This window comes from Lonchura striata, chromosome 12, assembly GCF_050655825.1.
Source record: "Lonchura striata isolate lonStrDom1 chromosome 12, ASM5065582v1, whole genome shotgun sequence".
NCBI lineage: Eukaryota > Metazoa > Chordata > Aves > Passeriformes > Estrildidae > Lonchura > Lonchura striata.
This window is the reverse complement of record NC_140714.1, coordinates 21,453,685-21,466,877: the sequence shown is the minus strand read 5'-3', so window position 1 is coordinate 21,466,877 and position 13,193 is coordinate 21,453,685. Positions and strand designations below refer to the sequence as shown.

Below are 13,193 nucleotides of genomic sequence, written 5' to 3'. Positions count from 1 at the left end.
CGCGCCCCGCCCCTCCCCTTGGCTGCCGGTGCCATTTTCAAAGGGATACGGGGGCGGCGTGGGTAGGATCTCCTCCCAAGCCGTGGCCTCCGCGCCTCTGGCTTCCCCCGCCTCTGCCAAAAGAACTCTGCGCGCTGCTGCACCTCCGGCAGCGGGCCACCGACCGGCGGTGGCGGGGCGGACAGGGAAGCTGCGGATTTTTGGGAGGTTTCCGCGGGGGGCCCCGGGCCCCGGCCCGGGGAGGGGGGCGACGTGCCGGGCCCCCCCGGATCCCCGCTCCCGGGCGGATCACCCTCAGGGGCGGTTTGCGTTGCCTCCCCTACGCCTAGCTTGGGTGTAACCAATAAACACGTACGCGCTGCGCTCCATGCCTCCTGCTCTTCTATTGCTTTGCGTAGGGCTTTCTCTACTTTGCCCCACACCTTAAGGCATTTGCCGCTGCCTGAGGATTTCGTGTCCTCGGCCAGTATGGCTGTGCATTTTTCCCATATCTCCGGATGCAAAACATCCACAGGGCGTTCAATTGCCCCAAGCTCAAGCAGCCTTGTTATAGCAAGATAAAAGTCTTTGAGCTTACACTCAATTCCCCATTGCTTATGAACCTCACTTACGACCCTGGCGATGGCGTCCATGACGATCACGGGTCCGGGGACGTGTCCCTCACCGAGAACACGGTTTCACCGGTCTGGCCGCTGCTCTTGTCCAGGCGACTCCCGCTACCCGAGCTAATCTTTCCCAGGTTTCGGCACCAGTTATGTTGCCTTCATGGGAGACAACGGCGATCTGGTTGCAAGGAACAGCACGGCAGCCCAGTCTCCCCTGGGCCACTCGGGCTAACAACACACACAGGACACCAATGTGGTGGACGGTTGAAAGCCTTTATTATCTTATCTCATGGGTTTAAATAGTCTTGGGGGACTCTGCTACGTCAGGGGGGGGTTGGCAGGGTCTCTAGGGTTAGTCAGGAGTGGAAGACTACTGGGTTAGGTGTGGTTACATTCTTTGGGGTAATGGATAACATGTTGCAGGGTGAGAGGGGGATGGGGGTCTTTCTTTCCGTCACATCCCGAAATCTTCCGTTCGCCTGTCCCTATCTACTACAACAATGCTATGCTTTGAATCGTCTACTATGCTGTGCAACCAGTGCCAGTCTCGTGCTTTGTTTTCGACTGAGAGTACACGGAAGTTGCGGAATGAAAGTAGCGTCTTTGCTGAAGCTAATGAAAGACTACTTCAGCTGGGCTTATCAGACTTACGTGAACAACAGTTTGTTTACCTACCAAGACTGAGACAAGCTGTGGCACTTTAATTGGTTTCACTCCATGATGAGGGCTGAACTCTAAACCCAGAAGAGCCAGTGCCAGCTTATTATGGGAGGCACAAGAAACAGTAATGGAGAACTGAGTTTCCTCCAGGGAATGAAAGGCAACAGAGAGCCCATTTCAGGGGAGGTCCCACAGCACTTAAGGTCAAACACAGAGAGAAAAGCAAATGAGAAGGAATCATGAGGAGAGCCCAGCTGTGAGCCCAGAACCACAGAAGAAGGCAGCAGGGACACTGGGGCCATCAGGTTTCTGCCAGGAAGCACTGCTGACTAGCCTGTGACCATAGCCAGACAGCTTTTGAGTATCATCTCCAAGGAGGGAGAGTTCACAAGCACCCTGACAGTGCTTGGTCACCCTCACAGTAAAAAAAAGTTCCCCAATATTCTGAGAGACGTTCTGTGTTCTGGACACCCCTGAAAAGAGTGGCTTCTTTGTACCTTCCCTTCAGTTATTGGTATACATTGGAAAAGATCCCCTATAGAGTCTTCTCCAGATTGAGCAGCCTGGAGGCAGCACTCCTAGCCTGTCTTCGTGGACCCTTCATCATCCTTCTGAACCCTTACTGGACACTCCAGAATGTCCATCTTTACTTATGTGGGGAGCTGCACACTGAACAGACTGCTCCAGTGGAGTGTCACCTCTTTTGACCTGCAAAGTAGACTGAGAAGTAAGAAATGCCTTGCGTTGGTTTATTTCTAAAACAGAACATAGGGCTGAGTATCATCAGTGTAACCTGTGAATTTATATTAAAAATATGGCATTAGGATGTTGCTTGAGTGGAGCAGCCATGTGAGATGAGCTGCCTTAGAAGTTTTCATTTCTTAGGGCTGGAGTTTGTGTCTTCTGGGTGTGGAACCTGAAAGCCCCATGTAGTCACCGCGGAGTCATTGTGACACCTGCGACAACAAGCCTTCTGGATGCTTGGGGAAGCCCCAAAAGGCCACAGTGTCTGGCCTCCTCCACTGGGTACAGACATCTGAATGTGGGGGAAGAAAAAGGGCCTCCATCCCATTGTCTGCTTTCTGAAGGCACAGAGAAGATTTGCTGGACAAGGGTCCTGACAGGGCCTAGGGTGCTGGTCCCAATCTGCCATGCACTCAGGCTCTGTCTGCAGCTGCTGAGAGGCCAGGAATTCCTCTCCCAGTGTCCCAGCTCCTGCCTGCACATATCAGAGAGGTCAGTTACCATCTTGCCTCAAGAGCTAGAAGATGCCAAGACACTCAAGTGTTTCTCATCTGACCCAGGATGGTCCCTGGCATTGGTGGCAGCCCAAGTGCTGTGCTGAGGCAGAGTGGGCAGTTCTTTAATGCTCAACTTCAGTAGCTTTGCTGCTGGCTGCAGACTGTGTCATCTGCACCAGGGACCACACCAGCTTATCTCTTTGGTTTGCAGGGCAAAATAGCCTCAGAGGAAGACCTGGCAGAAAGCAGCACCTCTTCCCTGCTGCCAGCACCATCCAGGTGTCCCGGGCTGCACGTCCAGGTGCTTCTGAGAACCAAAGGTGCTCAATCTGCTGAGCTGGCATTAATGACTGAGCCTCCGTGAGCTGGCATTGGCGCCCTTTCTGTTATTACTGCATGGTGGAGTGGTTCCACAGAAGAGTGGAAGGCCTGATACGCCAGTCACCTTTCCCACATACATTCCACAAGGTGAGAGACAGTAACTCTGAGGTGCACTCTATGGAGGAGTCCGTCAGCTCTGCCAGCCATATTCAAGGAGAGCGAGCTGGGTCCCGCTCTACAGAAGGATGTCAGCATCATTCTCCAGGACGACAGCACCACAAGTCTTGCAGCAGAAGCTGTAGTGGTAGCCGTGGTGGCAGCCGCAGTGGCAGCTGCCGTGGTAGGGCCCAAGAGAAGAGCCAAAGCAGGTATCCAAGGAGGCATCACAATGGCCGCACCAGGGTCCAGCAGGCCCAGGGCTACAGCCACTCAAGCAGCAGGAGACAGCGGCAGAGCAGGGCTCAGAACACTGCTCGTGACAAGGGCCAAAGGACCCAACGGCAAGTCCGTGCCCCCTCAAGGCGGCGTAAGCTCCGTCAGCAAGAATACCAGGTTTCTTTCATAGAACCGAGGGCAATAAGGAGACGATCCCGGCAGAGGTCACACAGATCTTCCAGCCAAAAATTGACGGAGTATCTAAGGGAGATGGAACGCGATGAGGGACGAGCTCTAAGGCATTACTGGTACATCCGTGCCTCTTCAGGGAGGAACAGCAGAGGCGCCGGCTTTCTTACAGAGAACCACAGATGACAAGGAGCCGAACCCCACGGAGGTTCTGCAGCACGCTGCCCCTGATGGAGAATCCAAGGAGGATGGAATGCTATGACAGACAGACTGAACAGGGCATCCATGCCTCCCCAAGGAGGAGTGAGCACCTTCAGCAAGGACGCCAAGCTTCTTTCATCGAACCACAGATGACAAGGAGCCAATCCCGGGGGAGGTCCCGCAGCACACAGTTCTAAACACTGCGAGAGAATCTAAGGAGGGAATGTGACATCTCAACCTCCTTGGAGTGGCGTGAGCACCATCAGCAGAGACGCCAGGTTGATTTGACTGAACCACAGGTGACAAAGAACTGATTCCATGGAGGTCCTCCAGCCATGCTGGGCACAACCCTGGCAGCATACCCACCCAACAGTGGAACTACTGTATGCCCTGTTACCAGTGTCAGGAATGATACTACTTTAGACAAAAACAGCCCCTACTAACAATTGCAAAAATAAAGTCAAATCAAATGCTCAAGCCTGGAGCTAAGGCTCTATTCTCCATCAAAAAATGCATCTGAAAATCCAAAGACATCCTTGCAAGGCCTTTTCAGGTTAGGAGGATAACAAGCATGAAACTTCAGCACCGCTTTTGTCATTCTGTTCTGTGATACCCACTTGTGTATAAAAGGGGGTACTGAACATTTTGTATGGGGGTGCCTTTCTCTCTATATTGGGTTTCCACAGTGTTTTTGTGTTTTTGCCCTGGTACCAAAGACACCAACAACTTATTAGGAAATCTCTTGTCCTTCCACACCTGTCTTCTTATGCTTTATCCCAAACATCCCCCAGAGTAACTTCTCCTGTTACCACTCTTCTCACAGTGAAGCATTGAAGAGTGAAGTCAATTTACAATTACTCTACCTCAAAGACACTGCCTATAATGCCAATCCAAATCTAATGCCTGGTACAAAGCCTCTGAAAAGATTTTCCTTCTCCTTTAAAGACTTTAAAAATAAACCCCAAAGCCTTCACAGAGAAACCGCCCCCATGCTGTGTCCTGCACAAAGCCTCAGGTTTAATGCCCAGCATGTCACTTAAGGCTAGCGGCTCTTCAGACCATGGCCAAAGACTACAAAAGTCATCAAAAAACAGTTCTGCACCAAGAAATGTTACTTTCAAGACTGGAGGGAAAAGAGTCTTCTCAAAAGACTGGAGCAAGACAAACTGTATTCAATTTTTGTATTGAACTACAGTCAGCCGTTACTGTGTATACTCCTCATGTCACTCCATGACTAGTACAACCACAGAAAAGAAGCATTAAGACAGTCCCATGAAGGAATCCAGGCCAGGATCAAGCTGCCACCTTGCTTGCTCACAGCACTGAAACACAGCTAGTTCTTTAGCTGAAAATTTTTACTTGCCAACTGCAAAAACTATGGTCACCTGCAACACACACTACAAAAACAGAACCAATGCCTTTAGTGATATGTTGCACTCATTGCATCCCTTAAGCTTATGCTTAGCTTGTTAGTTTTCTGTGCTTTTATGATAAAACCCCCAAAGGAAAAGACATAGCTGCCACATGGACAATTCACTTGTGGAAGACAAACCTGGCTATCCATGAGCATGTGGAATCATTCAAACCTTCCCATGTCATGAAATCTGCAGAGGCTTTCTTAGCTTGAGTGTGTTTTGAGTCACAGAACCACAGAACAGCAGAAAAATTAAATAAGAAATAGAAAAGTAAGGACGAATAGAACAATGCTCTGTGTATTAACACTTGGCTAGAATAACTCCCTAAGCTACAGAAAAGTATATCTAGCAAGATAGTAGGAAGTTCTAAGCTTACTAATGGAGCTCTGTGCACTGGGTTTTAAGGCTTAAAATGCAAGTAGGTATTGTATTGGAAAGAAGCAAGCATTTTTTTAAGCAAAGGTACGTGGTGCTTATACTGATTGGATAAATCTATTGTCACTATACTTTTGCTTTGTATGACAGGTCAAAAAACTTTCAAAGTACGTTGTAACATTAAGTTCTTTGTCTGCTGCCAGGGATGTGAGCTGCTGGCATCTGCCCATTGTCACAACCATGTAATGAGACTGATGCTAGAAAAGAAACAGGTCGATTTGTGTTCCTCAGCAGTCCTGCCCCGTTCCTGATTTGTACATAGATCCCCAGCCAGCAATATGAAACATCTTCCACAGTACTCCAGGTGGAGTCTCACCAGAGCAGAGCGGTGCAATCACCTCCCTCAACCTGCTGGGCACTGTGCTTTGGATGCACATGGCTGGCTCATGTCCAGCCTCTCATCAGGCAGCAGCCCCAAGTCCTTCTTGGCCGGGCTGCTGTCCATCCCTTCATGCCCCGAGTTGTGAGATCAGCTGGGCTGGGACTGTGTCACAGCCCTTGGACAGAGCTGCTGGGCAGGATGAGCTCCTTTCCAAAGAAGGCAGATCCCACTCGCCCAGGCATCTCCAGCCTGAGGTCACAGCAGGCTCTGGGGTCACAGCAGGCTGAGGTCAGAGCAGGCTCTGAGGTCACAGAGGTCCCAGAGCCCCGTGGTTCCAGAGCACCACCACGCCCGAGCAGGCAGTGCTTGAGCACAACTGCTGTGGCAGCAGCGGTGGTGGCAGCAGTGCTGGTGACAATACGACAGTGGTGGCAGCGAGAGCGGCGGGACTGGCACAGGGCAAGGCACCATGGCCCTTGCTCTGCACCTCCTCCTCCTGCTGCTCCTGGCCGTGGCCCTGCCTGCCAGGGATGCCAGGGCTGCTCCACTGGAAGTGCGGGGAGCAGGTGAGCCGGCAGCCTGGCTGCCCTTTCCTGGGACAGCGCTCCCTGCTCCCTGGGAAGCACTGGGGATGGATTTCCCATGGGCTTTAGGGAGGGTTTCCTCTGTGGGAGGGAGAGAGCCACCATGGGCCCTGGCTGCCCCAGTTTCCACTCCAGGGATGTTGCACAGGGCAAGGAAATTGTGTGGAGAGAGCCAGGAGCCAGCCCAGAGCTCGCCAGGCCCCTGTGCAGCATTGGCCTTGTCCATTGCCACCTGGCTCCCACAGCCTTGCCTGAGACCCTTGCAGCGCCCAGTTCCCTGAGGCCGAAGGGGATCCCTGCACAACGTTGAAATGGGTCTGATAGGGGTTCCTTTCTAGACTGGGATCGTGACTTGGATGATTGGGAAATGCATGTGAATGATGGTTTGATGACCTTCCCAGATGCTGAAGGCAAGTTCTCAATGTACCTTCTGTGACAGTATAATAACTGTCAAGCTGGCAAGAGCTCTCTTCTACCATTTCCCTTAAGTTCCTCTAAAGGTTGATGGATTCAGGAAAATTTGCCCCACTCTTTTCTCAAACCCTGAATGATCCAATAGGATCACTGTCGGGGAGGAAGGAGCATTTAGCTATCCATCTTTCACCCATGTGCAATGCCAGTGTCTCCTTCCCTGTGCTCTGTGCAGCCCCAGAGAAGAGCAGAGAGGGAAGGGGCCGGGCCCAGGGCTGTGCCCCGGGGCTGAGCCTTTCACAGCTCCTTTGCCAGCCCCAGGGAGCCTGAGCTGCTCCTGCTGCTGCTGCCAAGCCCTGGCCCTTGCTGGGGCTGGGTTTAGAGCTGCTGGCAGCTCCAGGGAGTCCTTTCTGCCCCGACTGCCCCGCAAGGGGCTCCTTCCATCCCAGTGTGGGGCCACCACAGGCTCGTGGTCCCCCTGCCCCTGCTCCAGGGTGGAAGGCAGAGCTGAGGGAGTGCCTTGGAGGGCACCAATCACCCAGGGGCACTCACTGCCACTGTGGCCTGAAGGACAATCTTCAGCAGTGCCACAGGAGCTGTTCTGTCCTGCCTTTCTTTGCAGGTAACCCTGTTGGTAAAAGTGATCTGGCTTCCCAACCCACGTTCAGGATTGAGCCTCTGGGAGATGCTGAGGGTAGGTCAAGGCCTTTCCCCCTGCGAGAGCTGCCAGCTCAGAGCCCAAAGCTCGGCCAGGGGGGCATCGCTGCAGGTGCCAGGACAGAACCATGCACGTGTGTGCCCTCGCCCTGGGCCATCCCCTCACCGCTCCTGCGGCTCAGTGCTGCCCGTGCAGATCTGCAGAGATGGCAGAAGCTTCTGTGGCTCTTGAGTTACAGGTGTGGCTGCACGGAGAACTTTCCCAGGTCCTTTGGTGGATGTTGCTCGCAAGCCCATCATCCATCACAGGGGTGAGTAGTGTGTCCCTGCTGATCCCACAGGCTGAGCCCAGGTTTTGTGGGATCCATTCCTGGGAAATGGAAATGTTTCTCTTAAGGTCCCCTGAGAAGAAAGAACAAACCTATAGGAGGGAATAAGTCCATGGAGGAATCCAAATATCAGGACCAGTTGCTGGGTGATCTGGATAGACACCGTGGTGGGAGCATTTCCCTCAGCCTTCCCCTGGGACTCAGCAGCCGGGGCCTTTCCCTGCACATCTGGACAGGCCGTGCCCGGCACAGCGGGAAGGGATCCATGGCAGCCTCGCTGCCCCGCTGCTGCTCTCACGGCTGCAGGGCTGTTTCCCAGCCTGGCCTGGCTGCAGCTTCTCCCCAGCCTCTGCAGGAAGGCATTTGGCACCATCTGACAGGGAGCCCCAGCTGCACCACAGGCTTGCAATCCCCTGCAATTTTCTGGTCTCTAAGGACAACAGGCAGGGGGGGCACCTTTTTGGAGAAGGGAGGGCCATAGCTCAGCATGAAGAGTCTGCCTATTCTCATGATCCCAGCACTTTCACATACATTGCCTCTAGAAGATACCAGCTCGCCAAGAGGGAATAGCTCCACCTGATCCAGCTGTCCATTTTCCTTTATCAAGGGATGGCCCAAGAAGCTGTACTGAAGGTGGCATTTCCCGGAGGAAGCGGCGTCTCGTTGGCAGCCTCTGCTGCAGGAAGGAAGGCGATGCCAGGCACGGGCCCAGGCACAGGAGGTGATTGCAGTGCCGGGCTCAGCCGGGCTCAGCCCTCGGCGGGGCTGTGTGGCAGCAGCTCTTCCCCCAGGCCCTGCCCTTGCACGGCCCGGCAGCAGCCAAAGCTGGAGGCGCCTCGGCTTCCAGGGCTCTGGAGCTCGTTGCCAGCCCCGGGGAATCGGGACTCTGCACCAACGTCCCTCCCGCTGCAGCTGCTCCCGCAGCCGCCCTGAGTGCCCAGAGGCCCCAGGCACAGGAGCAGCCCCGAGCGGGAGCCCTGCTGCCAGCCCAGGGCCAGAGCCAGCCCTGGCTCCCGGCTGTGCAGGGGCTGCACTGGGTCCTGACAGGGCCTGGCTCTGTCCCCTGGGGCTGGGGGAGCTGTCATGGGTCAGGGAGTGATGAAATGAGGAATACTTGTGGAATGGCCTCCTGTAGTTTTTCTCGGGCCTTTAAGAAAAGTTTCTGCAGTGGAAATGAGAGAGTCTTGAGAGGCCCTAGTCTGTTCTGCCACCTTTCTAGGCATGTTTCACAGGGCCTGCACAGAGGGTGGACAGTGACCAGGAGCCAGCCCAGACTTTGGCCTTGCCCATTCACATCTGACTCCCCCAGCCTTACCCAGCCCCTTTCAGTGCCCAGTTCCCTGAGGCAGAAGGGGATCCCAGCACACCATGGAAATGGTTCTAATCTGTGTTCCTTTCTAGTTGGGGTTCTTGGGAAGGCTTCTCCATTAGCTTGGCTGCATAATGTTTTAAAGCTGCTTCGGCCTGCTTCAGGAATATTCTTACTGTGCCACCAAGGAATAATTGTTGACAACCTGGCAGGAAACAGGTGACAGAAGCTTCTGTGGCTGTTGATTTTCAGGTGTGTCTGAAGAGAGGACTTTCCCTGCTCCTTTGCTGATTCCTACACAGAAGCCTGGCTCCCATCGCAGGGGTGAGTAGTGTGTCCCTGCTGATGCTCAGGTTGAGCAATGGTTTTGTGGGATTCATTCTTGGGAAATGGAATTACGTTTCTCTAAGGTCCTCCAATGGGAAAGAACAAAGCTACAGGGCCCAAGAAACCCCATGAGCCATCCAAACACATGAGGCAAATGCTGAAGGAAATGGAAGAGGCTGGACAAGTTGGGTGCATTTCCCTCAGCCTTCCCCTGGGACTCAGCAGCCGGGGCCTTTCCCTGCACATCTGGACAGGCCGTGCCCGGCACAGCGGGAAGGGATCCATGGCAGCCTCGCTGCCCCGCTGCTGCTCTCACGGCTGCAGGGCTGTTTCCCAGCCTGGCCTGGCTGCAGCTTCTCCCCAGCCTCTGCAGGAAGGCATTTGGCAGCAGCTGACAGGGAGCCCCAACTGCACCATGGGCCATGCACACCCTGACATCCCCTGCAATTTCTCAGTCCCCAGGCACATCCTGTGGGATGGCAGCTTGGAGAATGGAGGGCCCTGGACTACCCAAATAGTTTCTATGAGTTCCTGATCCATAGCAAAGAGTTTCACAAGCCATGCCTCCTGAACATGTGCCCTCCTGTCTGTGTAATGGTTCCATGTGATCCAGTTGTGCTATTTCCGTGCTCCAGAGAAGGACCAAAAAGCTGTGCAGAAGGCTGAGTTTCCCAGAGGAAGCAGTGGCTCATTGGCAGCCTCTGCTGCAGGAAGGGAGGTGCTGCCAGGCACAGTCACAGGAGGAAATTGCTGTGCCTCTGGGCCTGAGCCCTGCTGAGCCTTGAGCTGCCCTCTCTGATGCTTGGCAGTGCGGGCACAGCCGGACAAGGCCAGCACAGCCCAGAGGAATTGTTATGCTCAGGGCACTCGGGTACTGAGCAGTCCTGCTGGGGTCCCTCTGTGGGAGACACGTCCCGAAACCTGGGAGCGACTGCACGGGGTGCCCGTGGTGGGGAAAGGGCAGAGGGGGAGAGCAAGGCTCCAGGGTGTCCTGACAGGGCCTGGGTATGAGCCCTGGGGCTGGGGCAGCAGTTCCAACAGAGGGGGGCAGAGAGGGAGTGCAGGAGGGAAGGAATGGTTCCGGCACTACATGCTGCACTTCTCCCCAGGACTTTAGGGACATTTCTCTGTGGGAGGGAGAGGGCCCCAGGGCCCTTGGGGTACTCCTGCCACCCCTTTCCAGGGATGTTGCACAGGGCCTGCTAAGAGGGTGGAGAGTGACCAGGAGCCAGCCCAGCACTCCCCAGTCCCCTGTGCAGCTTTGGCCGTGTCCATTGACATCTGGCACCCATGGCCTTACCGAAGCCCCTTGCAGTGGCCAGTTCCCAAAGGCAAAAGGAGATCCCAGCACACCATGGAAGCAGTTCATTTTTATGGTCCCTTTCTAGATTGGAATCATAACATGGATTCCCTGCTCATCCTTCTGGATCACAGTTTGAAGTCCTTAGCACATGCTGTAGCCAAGTTCTCAAAGTCCATTTTTACTTAGAGTATAATCAATGGGTCAGTGTGGCAAGAGCTCACGTATATACCACTTTCCTTAAGAGTAGGAAGGTTGTTCAATTCTGGAAGTCCATCCCTACTATATTCTGGATCCCTGAGTGATCCCATAGGATCCCTGTAAATGGGAGGAATGAGCATTTAGCTGTCCATCTTTCACCCATGTGCAATGCCAGTGTCTCCTTCCCTGTGCTCTGTGCAGCCCCAGAGAAGAGCAGAGAGGGAAGGGGCCAGGCCCAGGGCTGTGCCCCGGGGCTGAACCTTTCTCAGCTCCTTTGCCAGCCCCAGGGAGCCTGAGCTGCTCCTGCTGCTGCTGCTGCCAAGCCCTGGCCCTGGCTGGGGCTGGGTTTAGAGCTGCTGGCAGCTCCAGGGAGTCCTTTCTGCCCCGACTGCCCCGCAAGGGGCTCCTTCCATCTCAGTGTGGGGCCACCACAGGCTCGTGGTCCCCCTGCCCCTGCTCCAGGGTGGAAGGCAGAGCTGAGGGAGTGCCTTGGAGGGCACCAATCACCCAGGGGCACTCAATGCCACTGCAGCCTGAAGGACAATCTTCAGCAGAGTCACAGGAGCTGTTCTGTCCTGCCTTCCTTTCAGATAACCCTGCTGGTAAAAGTGATCTGGCTTCCCAACCCACGTTCAGGATTGAGCCTCTGGGAGATGCTGAGGGTAGGTCAAGGCCTTTCCCCCTGCGAGAGCTGCCAGCTCAGAGCCCAAAGCTCGGCCAGGGGGGCATCGCTGCAGGTGCCAGGACAGAACCATGCACGTGTGTGCCCTCGCCCTGGGCCATCCCCTCCCTGCTCCTTCGGCTCAGTGCTGCCCGTGCAGATCTGCAGAGATGGCAGAAGCTTCTGTGGCTCTTGAGTTACAGGTGTGGCTGCACGGAGAACTTTCCCAGGTCCTTTGGTGGATGTTGCTCGCAAGCCCATCATCCATCACAGGGGTGAGTAGTGTGTCCCTGCTAATCCCACAGGCTGAGCCCAGGTTTTGTGGGATCCATTCCTGGGAAATGGAAATGCTTCTCTTAAGGTCCCCTGAGAAGAAAGAACAAACCTATAGGAGGGAATAAGTCCATGGAGGAATCCAAATATCAGGACCAGTTGCTGGGTGATCTGGATAGATGCCGTGGTGGGAGCATTTCCCTCAGCCTTCCCCTGGGACGCAGCAGCCGGGGCCTTTCCCTGCACATCTGGAGAGGCCGTGCCCGGCACAGCGGGAAGGGATCCATGGCAGCCTCGCTGCCCCGCTGCTGCTCTCACGGCTGCAGGGCTGTTTCCCAGCCTGGCCTGGCTGCAGCTTCTCCCCAGCCTCTGCAGGAAGACATTTGGCACCAGCTGACAGGGAGCCCCAGCTGCACCACAGGCTTGCAGTCCCCTGCAATTTCCCGGTCTCTAGGCAGATCCGGAAGGGCAGCTGTTTGTAAAACAGAGGGCCCTGTGGCAGTCTCTAGAGCCTTGGCCTTTTCCTGATCCTTATCCATGTCTTTGACAAGTATTACATCATGAAGATGCCACCTCCCCAGTGGGGAATGGTTCCACCTGATCCAGCTGTTTTCCTTTCTCCAGAGATGGACCACAGGGCTTTGCTGAAGGCAGCACTGCCTGGAGGAAGCAGCAGCTCCTTTGCAACTCCTGATACACGAAGGGAGGAGATGCCAGACAGTGCCACAGAAGGTGATTTCTGTGCCAGGCTCAGCCAGACTGAGCAGTCCCCGTCCTGAAACCTGGGAGTGGCTGCATGGGGTGTCCAGGATGGGGAAAGGCCACAGGGGGAGAGCAAGGCTGCAGTGTGTCCTGACAGGGCCTGACTCTGTCCCCTGGGGCTGGGGGAGCTGTCATGGGGCAGGGAGGGCCAGGGCTGGCAGGGGCTGCTCAGGGATGGGTTTGGCCCCTGTCCCTCCAAGCAGCGACGGCCCAAGCAGCTGCGCTGGCCCCGGGCTCTCCTGCCGGCCTGCTGGGCTTTGTTGGGGGGCACAGCCTGTGCCAAGGGGCGGCAAGGTGCCTGCAGGCCCCAGCTCTGGGCAAACAGAGAACGTCCTGGCCGTATGCACCGTGCTGCCAGCTCAGCAGTGCAGCACAGCGCGGGCTCACGCTCCCCATTGCTCCCACAGACGTCATCACTGGAACAGGAATATATGCCCCGGATCCAGTGCGCCTCTCAAGAATTGTCTGCCCCCAGGATGTGCGTCGGTCCTGCATGATAGGCACGGTGGTGATACTGATCACTGTGCCACTTGTGCTGATCGGCTGCTATCTTGGCATCCGGAAGCTCTATGAGATCAGATGGTCAGTTCTGGAATTTTCTCTCCACTTTTCTTG

General features: G+C 55.0%; 1 pseudogene; it reads left to right on the top strand.

Annotated features, from left to right (window-relative positions):
• Positions 1-223: 223 nt before the first annotated feature.
• Positions 224-5,708, top strand: LOC146766323 (uncharacterized; annotated as a pseudogene).
• Positions 5,709-13,193: the final 7,485 nt, after the last annotated feature.